Source organism: Bos mutus, chromosome 13 (assembly GCF_027580195.1).
Source record: "Bos mutus isolate GX-2022 chromosome 13, NWIPB_WYAK_1.1, whole genome shotgun sequence".
In the NCBI taxonomy this organism is placed as follows: Eukaryota; Metazoa; Chordata; class Mammalia; order Artiodactyla; family Bovidae; genus Bos; species Bos mutus.
This window is the reverse complement of record NC_091629.1, coordinates 27,332,589-27,348,417: the sequence shown is the minus strand read 5'-3', so window position 1 is coordinate 27,348,417 and position 15,829 is coordinate 27,332,589. Positions and strand designations below refer to the sequence as shown.

The window sequence follows — 15,829 nt, the reverse complement described above, 5'->3', positions numbered from 1 at the left end:
AAATTCAAAATTTTTGAGTAATGTATTTTTATCTTTATATTTTCAGATGTTTTGTCTAGTATATCTTAAATATTGATCTATTTTTTTTTTCTGAAGAACTAAGTTGCTTTTGCTTATAACTTATCATAACATGCCTTTGTATGATAAAAACAAAAAATAAAAATGCCCCACACAGATTTAGAAGGTAAGTGATAAGAAGACCTACATGTTAGTGCTGTACATGGACTAAGCTCCCCAGCTGAGAAAATCTTACATACACATTTTAGTATGTTCTACACACATGTTAGAATTAGTCTGACATTCACACTAGCCTTCAGCAGGGTCCCAGGAAGTGGACTGAAAATTTTCCTGCCTCAAGGGTGCTTGGCTTAGAGAAACACCTGTGTATCTGGGATACAATTAAGAATTCTTCTAAACTATTTCCCCCTAGTTCCTTTCTAGAGTTTCAAATGTTAAGAAGAAGACACCAGAGTTTACGATTTTGGGGAGACAGCTTTTCCTCTTTGCAAGTTAATAACTATTATGTAGCAACATTCCATCTTGAGGCTTTTGCTGTTCTGGCTTTCTAGGAGATTTAAGAATTGTCTTACATTATAACTGCTTTGTTTGGAGGTAGCTACAGGAATCTAAGGTGGCCTGCCAATGCAGGAAACATAAGAGACTCGGGTTCAATCCCTGGGTCGGGAAGATCCCCTGGAGAAGGGAATGGCAACCCGCTCCAGTATTCTTGCCTGGAGAATCCCAGGGACAGAGGAGCCTGAGGGGCTACAGTCCATAGGGTCACAAGGAGTCGGATACAAGTGAAGCGACTGAGCATGCACACACACAGGAATCTAAAATTTCACACCGAGCAGAGGAGAGAAAGAAGACACCCTTGCGATTAGTGGGAAAATAGCAGTTTAATCACGTTGACAGAGACTGGTTGAGGGAAGGGTATGCACTGAGAGGTGTGGGTGTCACCAGCTTGACACCATGACACATGTGAGAGAGGTCAGAACACAGTGCCAGCTCTTGCTCCTGGGCCTCTAAGCCCTCAGCCCTGGGGCCCGGGAACAACCAAGAGCTAAAACCAGGAATTCCGAGTGCCTGTGAAGCACATCATGCATGTGAGCGTCACCTCCACACCTGGTCACCTTCCCAGCTCCTCCAGGTGTTTCTGGTCCAAACATCCAGCCTTTCTGATCTTCATCCTTCCACAGAGAAGCTGATGGGCCCCTTGTGTAGGGCTGGATGTACCACCAAGCCCAGAAAAACCTTCCTGAAGCTCAGATCTGCTTCTCAGACTCAGCTCCTTCTGCCAGGATCTGCAGTGAGTATCTTACAAATAACATGTAGTTGCATTTGTTTAAATTCCTCTTCTTGGATGGAGTCCCTTGTTCCAGCGCAGCCAGTGTGACCCTCCCTTTTCTGGTGCGTTCCTGGCCGCTGGGCTCTGGTTTCTCCTACAGCTCCTGGTTTATCCTTCTCTGCCAATGTGACAGCTACTCAACATCACCGCCTCCTCAGCCCTGCCCTGCCCAGAGTCTGAAACAAAAGGACCACAGTTTCCTCCCTGTTCTCACCCTGGTATACAGCCGGTGTTCAGTGAATGTCTGTCAAAAGTAACAGTCTGAAGGGTTACAGGATTGGACTAACGCTACTTAGGGATCTCCTTGCCTTGCACCAATCCTGAAGTCGGTTGAAATTGTAGCATTTGGAGGCAGGCACAGCTTACATCTCTACCACCCAGAGTTGACTGAGAACCTGCAGCATTAGCACCTCCTGGGATTCAGTCAGGAAGGTGGAGTCTTGACCACCTGGAGCTACTGATTTAGATCCAAATAAACACCACCACAAGGGCTATTTTGAACTTTTTAGAGAATGCTCTCTAGTGAATTGCTGGGAGGAATATCAACAACCTCAGATATGTGGATAATACCACTCTAATGGCAGAAAGCAAAGAGAACTAAAGAACCTCTTGATGAGGGTAAAGGAAGAGACTGACCTAAAATTAAATATTAAAAAAACCTAAGATCATGGCAAATGGAGGGGGGGTGGGGAAAGGTGGAAGCAGTGACAGATTTCCTCTTCTTGGGCTCTAAAATCACTGTGGATGGTGACTGCAGCCATGAAATCAGGAGATGATTGCTTCCTGGCAGGAAAGTGAGGACAAACCTAGACAGTGTGTTAAAAAGCAAAGAAAAAAAGAAAAGATGCTCCAGCCAGGAAGAGAAACAGGTGGGATTTGAACCAGGTACGTCTGACTCCAAGGTGTACCATCTCCTCTCTCAGCTGGAGTGACACCCACGTGGGGAAAGCTGGGGAAGCTTGTCGGACTGCGGACCTCACCGTCAGCCCTCACAGCTGAGGGGTGCGTGCTGTTTCAGGAAGATCCCAGTTCTGTTGTTCTCTCGTTTTAGTTAGTAATTTCATTCATTAAAAAATAACAACATTATTGGGATATAATCTAGAGACACAGGTTTGATCCCTGGGTCTGGAAGATCCCTGGGTTAGGAAGACCCCCTGGAGAAGGAAATGGCAACCTGCCCCAGTATTCTTGGTGGGAAAATCCCATGGACAGAGGAGCCCATGGGGTTGCAGAGAGTTGGACACGACCCAGCGCACATGCACCAACATCATAATGTTCACCTGACTTTTACTTTTTTATTTTTAAAATGAATTTTAAGATATTAATTTATTTATTCGGCTGCACGAGGTCTTAGTTGCAGCCCGAGGGATCTTGGCTGTGTCTTGTGGGCTCTTCCGTTGCAGTGCACGGGCTCTCCAGTTGTGGTGCACAGGCTCCGGGGTGTGGGCTCAGTAGTTGCGGCACATGGGCATAGTTGCTCCGCAGCTTGTGGAATCTCAGTTCCCCGACCAGCGATCGAAGCCACACCCCCTGCATTGCAAGGTGGATTCCTAACCACCATGGAAGGCCCCGCCTGACTTTTAAAGTGTACAATTCCCAGGGCTGTAGCATACTCACAGCAGTGTGCAGTCTTCCTCCCATCCAATTCCAGAATATTCCCATCACTTGTTACACAGCAAGCACTGCCCTCTCACCCAGCCCCTGGCAGCTGACAGTCTGCCTGCTGCGTGTATGGGTTTGATTACTCTGGATGTTCCACATGAAAAGAATCATGCGTGTGGTCTCTGCGCAGGGCTTCTCTCGCTGAGTGTCGTGTGTTCAGGGTGCCCGGTGCGTCCGTGTCAGCACTTTGTTCCTCCTGGCCGAGGGGTCATCCTCTGTGTGGCTGCACGGCATTTTGTTGGAGGGAGTGGTTTTCTGCTTGAGATCCTATATAATACTGGATTAATTACGACTGCACCTCTCCTCTTGAGTTGTTAATACAATAGAGCTTTCTTTTTCTGGCAAATGCGCAGTCAGAATGGAGTTGACTGCGTTAGTTGCTTAGTCGTGTCCGACTCTTTGTGACCCCATGGACTGTAGCCCGCCAGGTTCCTCCGTCCATGGGGTTTTCCAGGCAGGAATACTGGAGTAGTTTGCCATTTCCTCCTCCAGCAGATCTTCCCAACCCAGGGATTGAACCTGGGTTACATGCACTGCAGGCAGATTCTTGACCATTTGAACCACAGGGGAAACCAAGTCAGAACGGAAATGTCTTCAAAACAGAACAAAGCAAAATGAACTCTCAGTCTGTGCCTCTGGAGTGCAGGAAAGGCATTTCACGTACGGCCCCGGAACATGGAGTGACAGATGCCCTAGGAGTGTGGAGAGCAGAGGCAGGGTCTCCCCGATCTCAGCTGGACCAAAGAAAGCCCGTGGACAGACAGGCCATGTGACCTGCTGACAGAGGGCACACCGCGGGCTGAGCCTGCCTCCTCATTGGACAGAAAGCTCCAGCCCCAACGCAGCAGGGGTTTCAGAACAAGGCGGCCGGGACTGCGAGCCCAGCCTCCATCTCCCTCACCAGAAACAGGGTCTGAGCGATGCTGAGCTCTGTCTGCATCTGGCCCCGCCACACACGTGCACCACCAGGACCCTTTATTATGAATATGGCAGAATCATACATGGACCTCTCTGTGGAGAAACTGGGATTACGTATTCCAGGTTGTGTTTCTCTCAACCTTGTTTCCAATATTTCATAAACGTTTTGCTCTGAGGAAGTAACTCAGAAAAAAAAATCTAAAGAAAGTTTTGGGAGCCAGAGTTGTAAGTGTAATAGTTTCCAGAGATATGAGCAATGAAGTAAACGCAAGTGAAGAACTAAACCGTCTTCCTATGAGTTGTTCTTTTCTCTGAGCCTGTACACAATTCTAGATTTTGAAAAAAAATCTATCTCCCCACCTCCTCTCACTCACTCCCCCATCCCCTGGAAGACAGAAGCATCTGCACTGTTAATGTGTGTCTACTGGGGGAGGAAGGAATTTTGTAGAGTAGTACTTGATATCTGTGCCTCTGTGGCTGATTAAGACCCTTATCTGTGCCAGATTTTGTGCAGCAAGAGTCACATTTAACACGTAAAACTACCTTTAGAGCAGCATCTTTGAATCAAAGGAGAACAGAGCAAACTAACTAGGCAGTCGATGGGGAAAACAAAACTAATTAGCAGATTCGTTTAGCATGACGCTTGGGCCCTGTGACAGGCCTGGACTGCTCCTCACACAATCTGCCCTCACACGGCTCAATCAGCAAAGTGTTAGGAGGGCACCAGGTGCGGGGTCTTCCCTAAACCCCAACTCTGTCAGACGCCTCTTGTATCAACAGTAATACTTCCCTCCTGCTAAGTAAATAATAGATGCATTCTCACCAATATGCCCAAGTGTCGAGAGAAGATATCTGCTTGCAAATCCTCATTAAAACAATTAAAATCTGCCTTTAGCATAAACATACAGAAAAGCCTGTGATTTGGCAGTGGAGAAAGTTAATGAAGCATTAGAACCAGATCGGTTATTGTTATTTAACGTTTAAATGGCACATTACAATTGCAAAATGCTGCATCACCCAACTCATCACTTCGGGTGGCTGGGGACTTTCTGCTCACACAGCTGATTCAGACTCCTGTGGGGAGCCAGGCTCTGTCACAGCACCTCTGGGAAGAGCACAGGAATCTGAGCCTGATTCATGACTGTGGAGAAGAAATGCTGTGATATCGGAAGTGTGTAAACCTGTGTGTCAAGGACTCTGCTGTCTGTGAAAGTTGTGCTAACTTCCTTTAGCTCTGTGGGTCTCTATCTCAGTCTTAAGGAAGATGTTGTGGGAAGAGTCTTCCTTTCCAATAGTACCATCATGTCTACCTTTACCACCTCTAGCTTTTAATCACCACCATCTCCACCATCACCATTACTACCATCATTAACATCACCCTCACCACTATCATCACCAGCTCCACCATCACCACAATCACCACCACCACCATCTCCACCATCATCACCATCATCACCACCACCACCATCTCCACCATCATCACCATCACCACCATCTCCACCATCACCATTACTACCATCATTAACATCACCCTCACCACTATCATCACCAGCTCCACCGTCACCACAATCACCACCACCACCATCTCCACCATCATTACCATCACCACCATCTCCACCATCATCACCATCACCACAATCACCATCTCCACCATCATTACCATCATCACCACCACCATCTCCACCATCATTACCATCATCACCACCACCATCTCCACCATCATTACCATCATCACCATCACCACCACCATCATCACCATCATCACCATCACCACCATCTCCACCATCATCACCATCACCACCATCTCCACCATCATCACCATCATCACCATCACCACCATCTCCACCATCATTACCACTATTACCACCACCACCATCATTACCATCACTACCACCACCATCATCATCATCACAATCACCACCACCACCATCTCCACCATCATCACCATCATCACCATCACCACCACCACCACCATCATTACCATCATCACCACAATCACCACCACCACCCTCTCCACCATCATTACCATCATCACCATCACCACCACCATCACATCATCACCATTTTCACCATCATCATCACATTACCACCACCACTATCATCACCAGGAATTGGCAAACTATACCCCATCAGACAAATTCAACCCACAAGCAAGAAAGATTTTATACATCTTTAAATGACTGAAGATAAGAAGTATATTCCATGATGCATGAAAACTGAGAAATTAAAAACTCCTCTGTTCATGAGATTCTCTGGGCAAGTATTCTAGAGTGGGTAGCCATTTCCTTCTCCAGGGGATCTTCCCAACCCAGGGATTGAACCCAGATATCCTGCACTGCAGGCAGATTCTTTACCACCTGAGTCATCAGGGAATCCTGTCAGCATCCATAAATACAGTTTTATTGGACCCCATCCACATCCATTCATTCACATATGCCTCTAACTGTTCTGCACTAAAAGAGCAGTTAAACACCTGTAATAAGAGGCCATATGATCTGCAAAGCCTAAAATAGCTTTTATCTGCTCTTCACAGGAAAAGCTGACTGATTCCTGACCATAATCCCTCCCATACCACCACCACCTCTACCACTAACATCACTACCACCAACAGCACAAGCGATGTGGACACTACCACCACCATCGATAGCAATGACACCTCACCCCACACCACTCTGTGGTTCAGAGGTATGGAGGCCGCCTGTGCGGTCAAAGGGTTCCTCGAGAGGGCTGTGAGTGAGGACACAGACTCAAGCAGGAGTCTTCCTCCTCACCAGTGAGTGACAGAGACAGCAGTCTTGCAAGTAAATATTCTTGTCCCTTAGATCTTGCAAGTGACCTGTAGCTTGGGGTGACTTCAACTCAGAGAACCTGCAGCCACAAGCCTGAACTTGGACCCCAAGCCCTCACCCTTCGTGTGCCTGGATCACTCAGTTTGGAGTGTCCAGGGCTGGGAAATCCCACTCACCTCTGCTCTGATTCTTGGCAGGAGTAAATGAAAATCCCCTCTGGAAGAATGTGCTAAAAAAGACAGATCTCAGAAAATGTCCACAGATCATGCTGTGGACCTCGAGTCTGGGATTAAGCACTTGAGGAAACAAGCCCTAGTCATCAGGGGTGGGTGACTCAGTTGGTAAAGAATCAGCCTGCAATGCAGGAGACCTGGGTTTGATCCCTGAGTTGGGAAGATCCCCTGGAGAAGGGAATGGCTACCCACTCCAGTATTCTTGCCTGAAGAATTCCATGGACTGTATAGTCCATGGTGTTGTAGAGTCAGACATGACCGAGTAACTTTCACTTTCACTTTCAGCAGAGGTGAGCGAACACTGCAGAACTGGGGCCACACATGTCAGACACAGGGACAGGACAAACATGCTTACTGTATTTAAAAATGAAGGACTTAGAACCTTAAAAGTGAAAAAACTAATTTGTGAAATTAAAATCTCAACAGATAGACCATCCCTTCTGACTTTAAAGTTGACGACATGCTCCAAGGGTTTCTCTTACTGCAAAATAAGACCCAGGATTAGGACACACCTGGAGACATGCTGGTTGTGGAGGAAAATCACCAAAGACCACTGCCTTTTCATGAAGAACTACTGGGAGGGGCCAAGTTGCACTGACGTAGGATGCCAACTATAATAGTGATGGTGAGTTATGCAGCTTTGGTAGAGACATAAGATGGTGAAGTTGATCCCTGACCCCTAATTCTCAGCTGAGAATCGATGGAAGTGGCCTCAGTGTAAGGACTAGCATCGCCAAGCACAGATTCCCAGGCCCCCAGCAGTTTCTTATCCAGTGGGATATGGATATGCAGATCTGTGGACCACACTTTGATACTCACTGTTCTATAGATTCTGACATAGTGTCAAGTAAGTGATGACCCCTGGCTCCAGGCAGAACTAGAATCAAAGCTCTGGGATGGAAAGCTCTCCTAATTTAAGCATATAAGAGAGTTGGACCATAAAGAAGTTTGAGCATTGAAGAATTAATGCTTTTGAACTGTGGTGCTGGAGAAGACTCTTGAGAGTCTCTTGGACAGCAAGGCGATTAAACTGGGCAATTCTCAAGGAAATCAACCCAGAATATTCATTGGAAGGACTGATGCTGAAGCTCGAATACTTTGACCACCTGATGTGAAAAGCCAACGGCTTGGAAAAGGCCTGATGCTGGGAAAGACTGAGGGCAAGAGGATAAGGGGGCAACAGAGGATGAGATGCTTGGATGGCATCACTGACTCAATGGACATGAGTTTGAGCAAACTCAGGGAGATGGTGAAGGACAGGGAAGCCTGGTGTGCTGCAGGCCATGGGGTTGCAAAGAGTCGGACACGGCTTAGTGACTAAACAACAACAACAAAGTGTCAAACAGGGACTTCTCTGGTGGTCCAGTGGTGAAGAAACTGCCCCGCAGTGCAGGGGACACAGGTTTGATTCCTGGTCAGGGAACCAAGATTCCACTTTTCCTGGGGCAACTAAGTCGTCACCTGGCAACAGAAGAGCCTGCATGATGCAAAAAGATCCTGTGTGCCACAACTAAGGCCTGACACAGCCAGAAAATACAAATATTAAAAAAAATAAGATCAAGCAATAAGCTGACAGTTAAGGTTCCTCCCACACAAAGACTTCATGTCCCTGTGAGTGAGAACCAATAGAAAAAATAGCTTTGGACAATCAAGGATTTCAGATATTAGACAGTAGGAATATAGAACAATTGTTTATAAAATATTTATGGAAATATTTATAGAAATAATTTGTGAAATATTTACAAAAGAAATAGAAATATTTAAAGATGAGCAAGTAATAAGAGACTATCAGAAATAAACAGAAAAAAATAAAAAGTTTGAGTTTTAAACAGTGAAAACATTTCAGTTGTTAGAAAAACTCAACAGAATTAAAAATAGCAAAATAGACACAGCTGAAGAAAAAAAAATTAACTAGAAGGTACTTTTGAGGAAAATATCCAGACTGCACTATTAAAAGAAAAAGAGACAGAAAATATAAAAGGTTGGTTAAGAGTGTGGAGTACAGAATAAGAAGGTTCAACCCATTTCTAGTAAGAGTTCCAGAAAGAATGGAGAGATAAACACAGGAATGCCTCACGGACATGCTGTAGTCAAGCTGATGAATGTAAACTTCATGGAGACCTTATAAGTAGTCAGAGGAAAAAAGCAGATAATTTACTCAGCAACAAACATCAGAATGACAATGTGTCGAGAGAAAGTAGCTGCCGACTTAATTTTTTTGTGTCTTTAAAAAAATTTTATTGGAGTATGGTCGCTTTACAGTGTTGCCTTCATTTCTACTGCATGGCAAAGTGAATTGTTTATATGTGTGCACATATTCCCCCTTTTTTGGATTTTCTTCCTATTTAGATCACCACAGAGCACTGAGTAGAGTTCCCTGAGCTGTACAGTGGGTTATGCTACGTTACGTTAAACATTAGTTATGTTAAACACAGTATCAATCAATAGTGTGTACATGTCGATCCCAGTCTCCCGATCCACCCCACCTCTCTCTCCCCCTTGGTGTCCATACATTTGTTCTCTACACCTGTGTCTCTGCTTTGTAAATAAGATTGTCTACACCAGTTTTTTATTTTCATATTCCACATATATGCATCAATGTACAGCATTTGCTTTTCTTTCTGACTTACTCCACTCCGTATGATGGTCTCTAGGTCCATCCATATTTCTAGTTGCCAACTCTGAACGCAAGAAAATTGTCTTTCAAGAACAAAGTGAAATAAGATAGACTAAGAAATGAAGAGACTTGAGCCAAACACAATTCTAAAGGAGGAAGAGAAACGATGCTGGTGGGCAGCTTAGGGAGCAAGAACTGGTGAACAGAGAAACCAACACCTTGTTCATGAATCCAAACAAATAACAAGGCTATATGACCCCTGCCCCTAAACTGTGAGGTTCATTTAAAAAAATTAAGCACTGGAAAACAATAGTATGTAAATCAGGAGGTGGGTGATACTAACATCTTTTCAGTGTTCTAGAAATGTGTTAAATTATTCAGTTTTAGGCTTAGGTTAAATATGCCTGGGTAAATTTCAAGGATAACTACCAAATGAATAAAAATACTATACACATTTCAAATTAGGAGAGAGAAAAAGGGAGTAAGGCTGAAAAAAAAAATAGAGCAGGACAAAAATAAAAATAAAAATTGAGGTAACAAGTAAAAATAGATCAGCACTCACAATCTCCATTAATTAGTTGAAATTGCTAGTTAAAATTAATTTTCACTCTGGGTTTAAAACAGTATCCTGACATATGTTATTTATAAGAGACATACCTAAAGCATAAGGAAGTGGAAGCTCTGAAAACAGAAGAATGGAAAACATGTATACAAGAAAAATCCTAGGCAGAAAATGAAGCTGGCACAGCTTAATGAATCTAAAACAAAGTAGAAGGGGCTTCCCTGGTGGTTCAGTGGCTAAGATTTCACCTTTCAATGCAGAGGATACAGGTTTATCCCTAGTCAGGCAGCCAAGATCTCACATGCCTCAAGGCCAAAAAACCAAAATGTAAAACAGAAGCAATATTGTAGCAAATTCAATAAAGACTTTAAAAATGGTCCACTGTCCAAAAAAATCTTTAAAGAGATAAATAAAACAAAGTAGACATCAAGGAGTAAAAAAGCTACCACTTAGTAACATAGATGCTACATAGTAGGGGGTTCAATCCACCCAGCTCATTGCTTGACTTCCCGGCACACAATCAATTCATATCACGGTCTCAAAGCAAAACTGGTAGAATTACAGGAATAATGGAATATCTTCACCAGCAGAACAAGAAACTTGAAAACACTCTCTAAACCATGTTAAGAAATAAATAGACCAAGAATAAGAAAGATGTGGAATATTCAAAAAGCAACAGTAGCAATTTTAAGCAATGCGTACATAGAAAATTCTGCATCCAGCAATTATAGAATAGATTCTTCCAGGCACTTGTATGCTGTCTTTTTCTCTGTTTCTCCTAATCTTTCCTTCCTTCTCTCTCTCCGTTCCCTTCCTCTCTTCCTTCCAAAAGTGGATCAAGTACTAAGCCATGAAGCAACTACACATCTCATATCATTTTGTATCTTACAGACTGTGTTTTGGAACCACAGTACAGTTGATATAGAAGTCAGTACGTTTAGGAAACTTCCCAGGTGGCTTGGTGGCAAAGAATCCACCTGCCAATGTGGGAGACACAGGAGATGCGGGTTTGATCTCTGGGTCGGGAAAATTCCCCTGGAGGAGGAAATGGCAACCCACTCCAGTATTCTTGCCTGGAAAATTCCATTGACAGAGGAGCCTGGTGGGCTACAGTCCATGGGGGTTGCAAAGAGCTGGACAAGCACGCACGGTGGTCCAGTGGTTAGGACTCTGTGTTTTTACTGCTCAGGGCCCGGGTCAGGTAACTAAGTGCAGCAAAAAAAAAAAAAAATCAATACATTTAGCAAAAGCCACTCTCAGTTAGAAGTGAAGAAAAAAACAAACACTTTCTTAATAATCATTGGACCAAAGAATAAAATTATTTAGAACTGAATCCTGTTGAAAAAACTACGTATTAAAGCAAACTACATACCAAAACCTAGGTGTGCAGGTGAAGAGGTACTTAGACAAAACAGCTTTACATGCACATATTAGGACAATAAAGGTTAGAACATAAATGAATCAACATCCAAATTGATAAATTAGCCAAAACAATAATAATGAAGGGAAAAGATACATGTGACAGGTAGAAACAAAGATAAGAGCAAAAATAGTGAAACAGAAAGCAGAGACTTGACACTGGGAACCAGCAAAGCCAGTCTGTTCTTTGGAAAACAAGCCTCTGGTGGCCCGGATGAAAGGCTATGATGGAGCCGGGCTTCTGACTCCGGGAGGAGGATTTGGCACATTGATTGTCTTCTGTGTCTTGAAAACCTCATTAAAATACTACTGAAAGAATGAGAAAGATCTTCTAGGCAGGGATAAACTGGGAAATTGACATATGCACACACATATACAGAACAGATAACTAATATGGACCTGCTGTTATAGCACAAGGAACTCTAGTCCATACTCTGTAATGACCTACATGGGAACAGAATCTAAAAAAGGATACACGTGTATGTACAACTGACTAATTTTGCCATGCAGCAGAAACTAACGCAACATTGTAAACTAACTACACTCCAATAAAAATTTAATTAAAAAAAAGAAAGGCCTTAGTAAGGCCTGGAAGTACCATACAAGTGCCTGGAAGAATCTATCCTAGTAGGAGGATAGTAGTAGGAGAGAAAATAGTAGCAAATACTGAAAGGATGAAAAGCCACAGCAAAATTTCCTCTTCTTTCCTAAAGAAGGAAAGTACTGGAAGGGACGAGATGGCCCCAGCCTGGAATCTGAGAGGAGGTGAGTGGCGGCCGGGGAGACAGGCACACAAGCTGACATCTGACTTTCCATTAATACAGCACACGCTGAACAGTGGGGTCGTGCCTTCAAAGCTGGGAGACAAACTTTGAGTTATGCACCTCACAAGCGATCACTCAGTGAGCAAAAATAAAAAGGAAGCCAAACAACAACAGTAAATATTTTCAGCACTCAGAAAATTTATCTCACTCACACCCGCTCTAAATAAGTAGCTCACAAATTTACTCCAGAAAAAAAAAAAAACAGACAGTGGAAAACCAAAGAAGCGGGTAATCAGAGATAAAAGAAACAGTGACTATCCAGAAATGAGAAAAAGAAATCCCTGTCTAGCAGCTGGCCTGCAGCAATCTGTCCAATTTATAACGAACATCTGTGGGCTTCACAAAGGCAAGTTGTGTTCGTTGTATTGTTTCCGTCAACAACAGGAAAGAGAACAGAGCACTGGAAGGCGTCAGTGATGCTGGAAGAAGGCACAGGTTTCTTCCCTCAATGTTAAAAGAAGGTCATTCAGAAACTCCAGGAGAAACGCACAGCCAGAAAGACTGCCGGAGTTCCGTGAGTCTAAATACAAAAATCCACTCCCCCTCAACTTCCCATTATTTTAAGCAGCTATGGAATATAAAAAGGCAGATCCTGTTTGACCTGGACACTAAGAATATTTCTTCTCTCAGTACATGGGGTCTGATACTGGCAACTAGTGTAAAGGAAACAGTATTTTATCACTACACCTTGGGTTTACAGTCAACGATGTTTAAAGAATTATGATGATAGCTTTTATAATTCCACATTTGGAATCTACATAATTAAAAAACAGATTTGAAAGGTTACCAGTCCTGACAAAGTTGTCATCAGCAGTATCACCATCATCATTTTGGCCAAGAAGTGCTGGGCATTTCCTAAACACCAGGCACTGGGCTAAGGTATTTATAAGGATCAGTCAGTCAGTCAGCTCAGTCACTCAGTCGTGTCCAACTCTTTGCGACCCCATGAACTGCAGCACGCCAGGCCTCCCTGTCCATCACCAACTCCCAGAGTTCACCCAAACCCATGTCCATTGAGTCAGTGATGCCATCTAGCCATCTCATCCTCTGTCGTCCTCTGGATTATCCTGTTTAATTTTCAAAATAACCCTTTTGAGGTAGGTATTACCATTATCTTCATTCCACTGACAAGGACCAAGAGGATGAGTACCTTGCTTCCTGCCATCACCTAGAGCAGAGCCAGAATCACATCCAGGAAGCCTGATTTCAGGGTCTGACTCACAGCCATTAAGTGAGACTCATTCATTCTGGTGTAAAGTCAGGACACAGCTGAGCTCATGGGAAGGCACATGGTATGAGGGAGGAGGAGTGGGCAAGCGCACTGCCCACAGCCTTCTCTTGCCTGGTAGGAAGATGGGAGATGGGGGTTTAATCAAGTCCTTTTACAGATACAATAGTGATGGATGGAAGGACTCAAAATTATACACCAGAAAGCTTGGGGGAAGGAGATGGGCAGTAATTCTAGTGATCTACATTCTAGCCATAAGTAAGTGAAACTCTCCCCTTTCAAAACAAGAGGTTTACTGGACAGAATATAAAGCCAATGGAATAAGAAAAAACTAGATGCACCCAGCAGTCCAGACGTGGTGCTGGCTGTCGAGAGGAACAGGTGGCCTCTGGAGAGCAGGTTGGGGATATGGCTGATACATTAGGACTCAAGGTGAGAGGTCTGAATTTTTCACCGCTATCTTTGTCTACTACTTAATATCTTGCTGTATCTTTGTTATCCAAGTCAAAACAACCACAAAAATAATTTTCAAGTCACTTATTGTGGAGGAATTGGAACCCTTGTACATGGGTACTGGCAGTGTACAATTGTGTAGCCACTGTGGAAACAGTTTGGTGGTTCCTCAGAAATTAAACCTAGAACTAGCAGATGATCCAGCAGTTCCACTTGTGGGATTTACCCAGAAGAACTGAGAGCAGGGTCTCTAGGAGGTATCTGTACACTGTGTTCATAAGAGCATTATTCACAACAGGCACAAGGGGGAAGCAACCCACGCGCCCATCAATAGATGAAGGATCAGCAAAATGTTTTACATTCATTCAGTGGAATATTATTCAGCTTTCAAAAGGAAGGAAATTCTAATAACACAGAGGAGACCTCAGAACATCATGCCCAGTGAAATAAGCCAGACACCAAAGGACAAATACCATATGATTCCACTTTTATTAGATACCTTTTGGTCAAACTCGTTGAGACAGAAAGTAGGGTGGTGGTTACCAAGGGCTAGGGGAGAAGGATGAGGAATGATTATTTAATAAATATAAGTTCAATTTGGGATGATGAGAAAGTTCTGGAGATGGATGAGGTGATGATTATACAACAGTGTGAAAATACTTAACATTACGAAGCTCCATATCTAAAAATGGTCAAAATGGTAAATCTTAAGTAATGTGCATTTTACCATATTAAAAAAAATGACTTTGGGGACTTCCCTGGTCATCCAGTGGTTAGGTCATCCAATGCCCCTTGCAGCAAGGGGCACATGGGTTCAATCTCTGGTCGGGGAACGAAGATCCCACAAGCTGTGGAGCAGCTAAGCCTGTGCACCACAACTAGAGAGGCCCTGTCCTGCAACTACTGAGTCTGGGCACCGCAGAGTCCACGAGTCCACTGACATCCGTGGTCTCGTGCGCCTCCCACTGCTGAGCCTGCAGGCCATAACTAGAGAGTCCGTGTGCTACAACGAAGATCTGGTGCACCCAAATAAATAAATGAAGATTAAAAAAAACTTTAAAAAATTGCTTTCTTCAAAACAAGAAGCAGTGACTTTGGTGTCCTAACCAATAAGATATGGTATATTTAAAGTTATTTGAGTTTAAAATAAATTATTTCTTTTATCATTTTCTGGAAAGTACAAGAATTCTAGAACATGTTAATTCTGATTATGACCTCCCAATTTAGTATTATGATTGCATTATTTTAAAGTGTATATATAATATATACAAAATATTATTTTAAAAACATATAGTTATATGAAGTACATATATTTTAAACCCTAAATTATTTTATTATTATTTAATGAGGTCAATATTCACTTAAATTTGCCCACATACATAAAGATATGCTCAGGGAAGATCCTTGTCATAACTCAGCAAGTCTCAGTAGCCATGGATTGTAAAACACATCCCTATTTCAGAATTTCAGAAAAACATTGAAGTGTGAAGACTGTGCATGCTAGAACTGAAGAAATAAAATATTAAACAGAACCTCAAACTGCAACATCTTCCCAGAAAATCCTTCCACCTTGGCCAGTTAATAAATGGGCGTCACCTGCAGGAGTTACAGCTTGTGCTTTGAGGGGTGGCAGGGGTGTGTGTGTGTGTGTGTGTGTGTGTGTGTAAGAGCATGCACACAGGGGAGACAGACAGAGGGAGAGAGAACTCGACCATGCACCCAGCAGACCAGAGTTTGACGAGGAATAAAATTACCAAAGGATCAAAGCAGCAGCAC

The 15,829-nt window shown here is 43.5% G+C and overlaps 1 protein-coding gene across 4 annotated transcripts in view; it reads right to left on the bottom strand.

Annotated features, from left to right (window-relative positions):
- Positions 1-15,829, bottom strand: part of SYNDIG1 (synapse differentiation inducing 1) — a 103,173-nt gene that overhangs the window by 54,148 nt on the left and 33,196 nt on the right. The gene's annotated exons all lie outside the window — the stretch shown is intronic.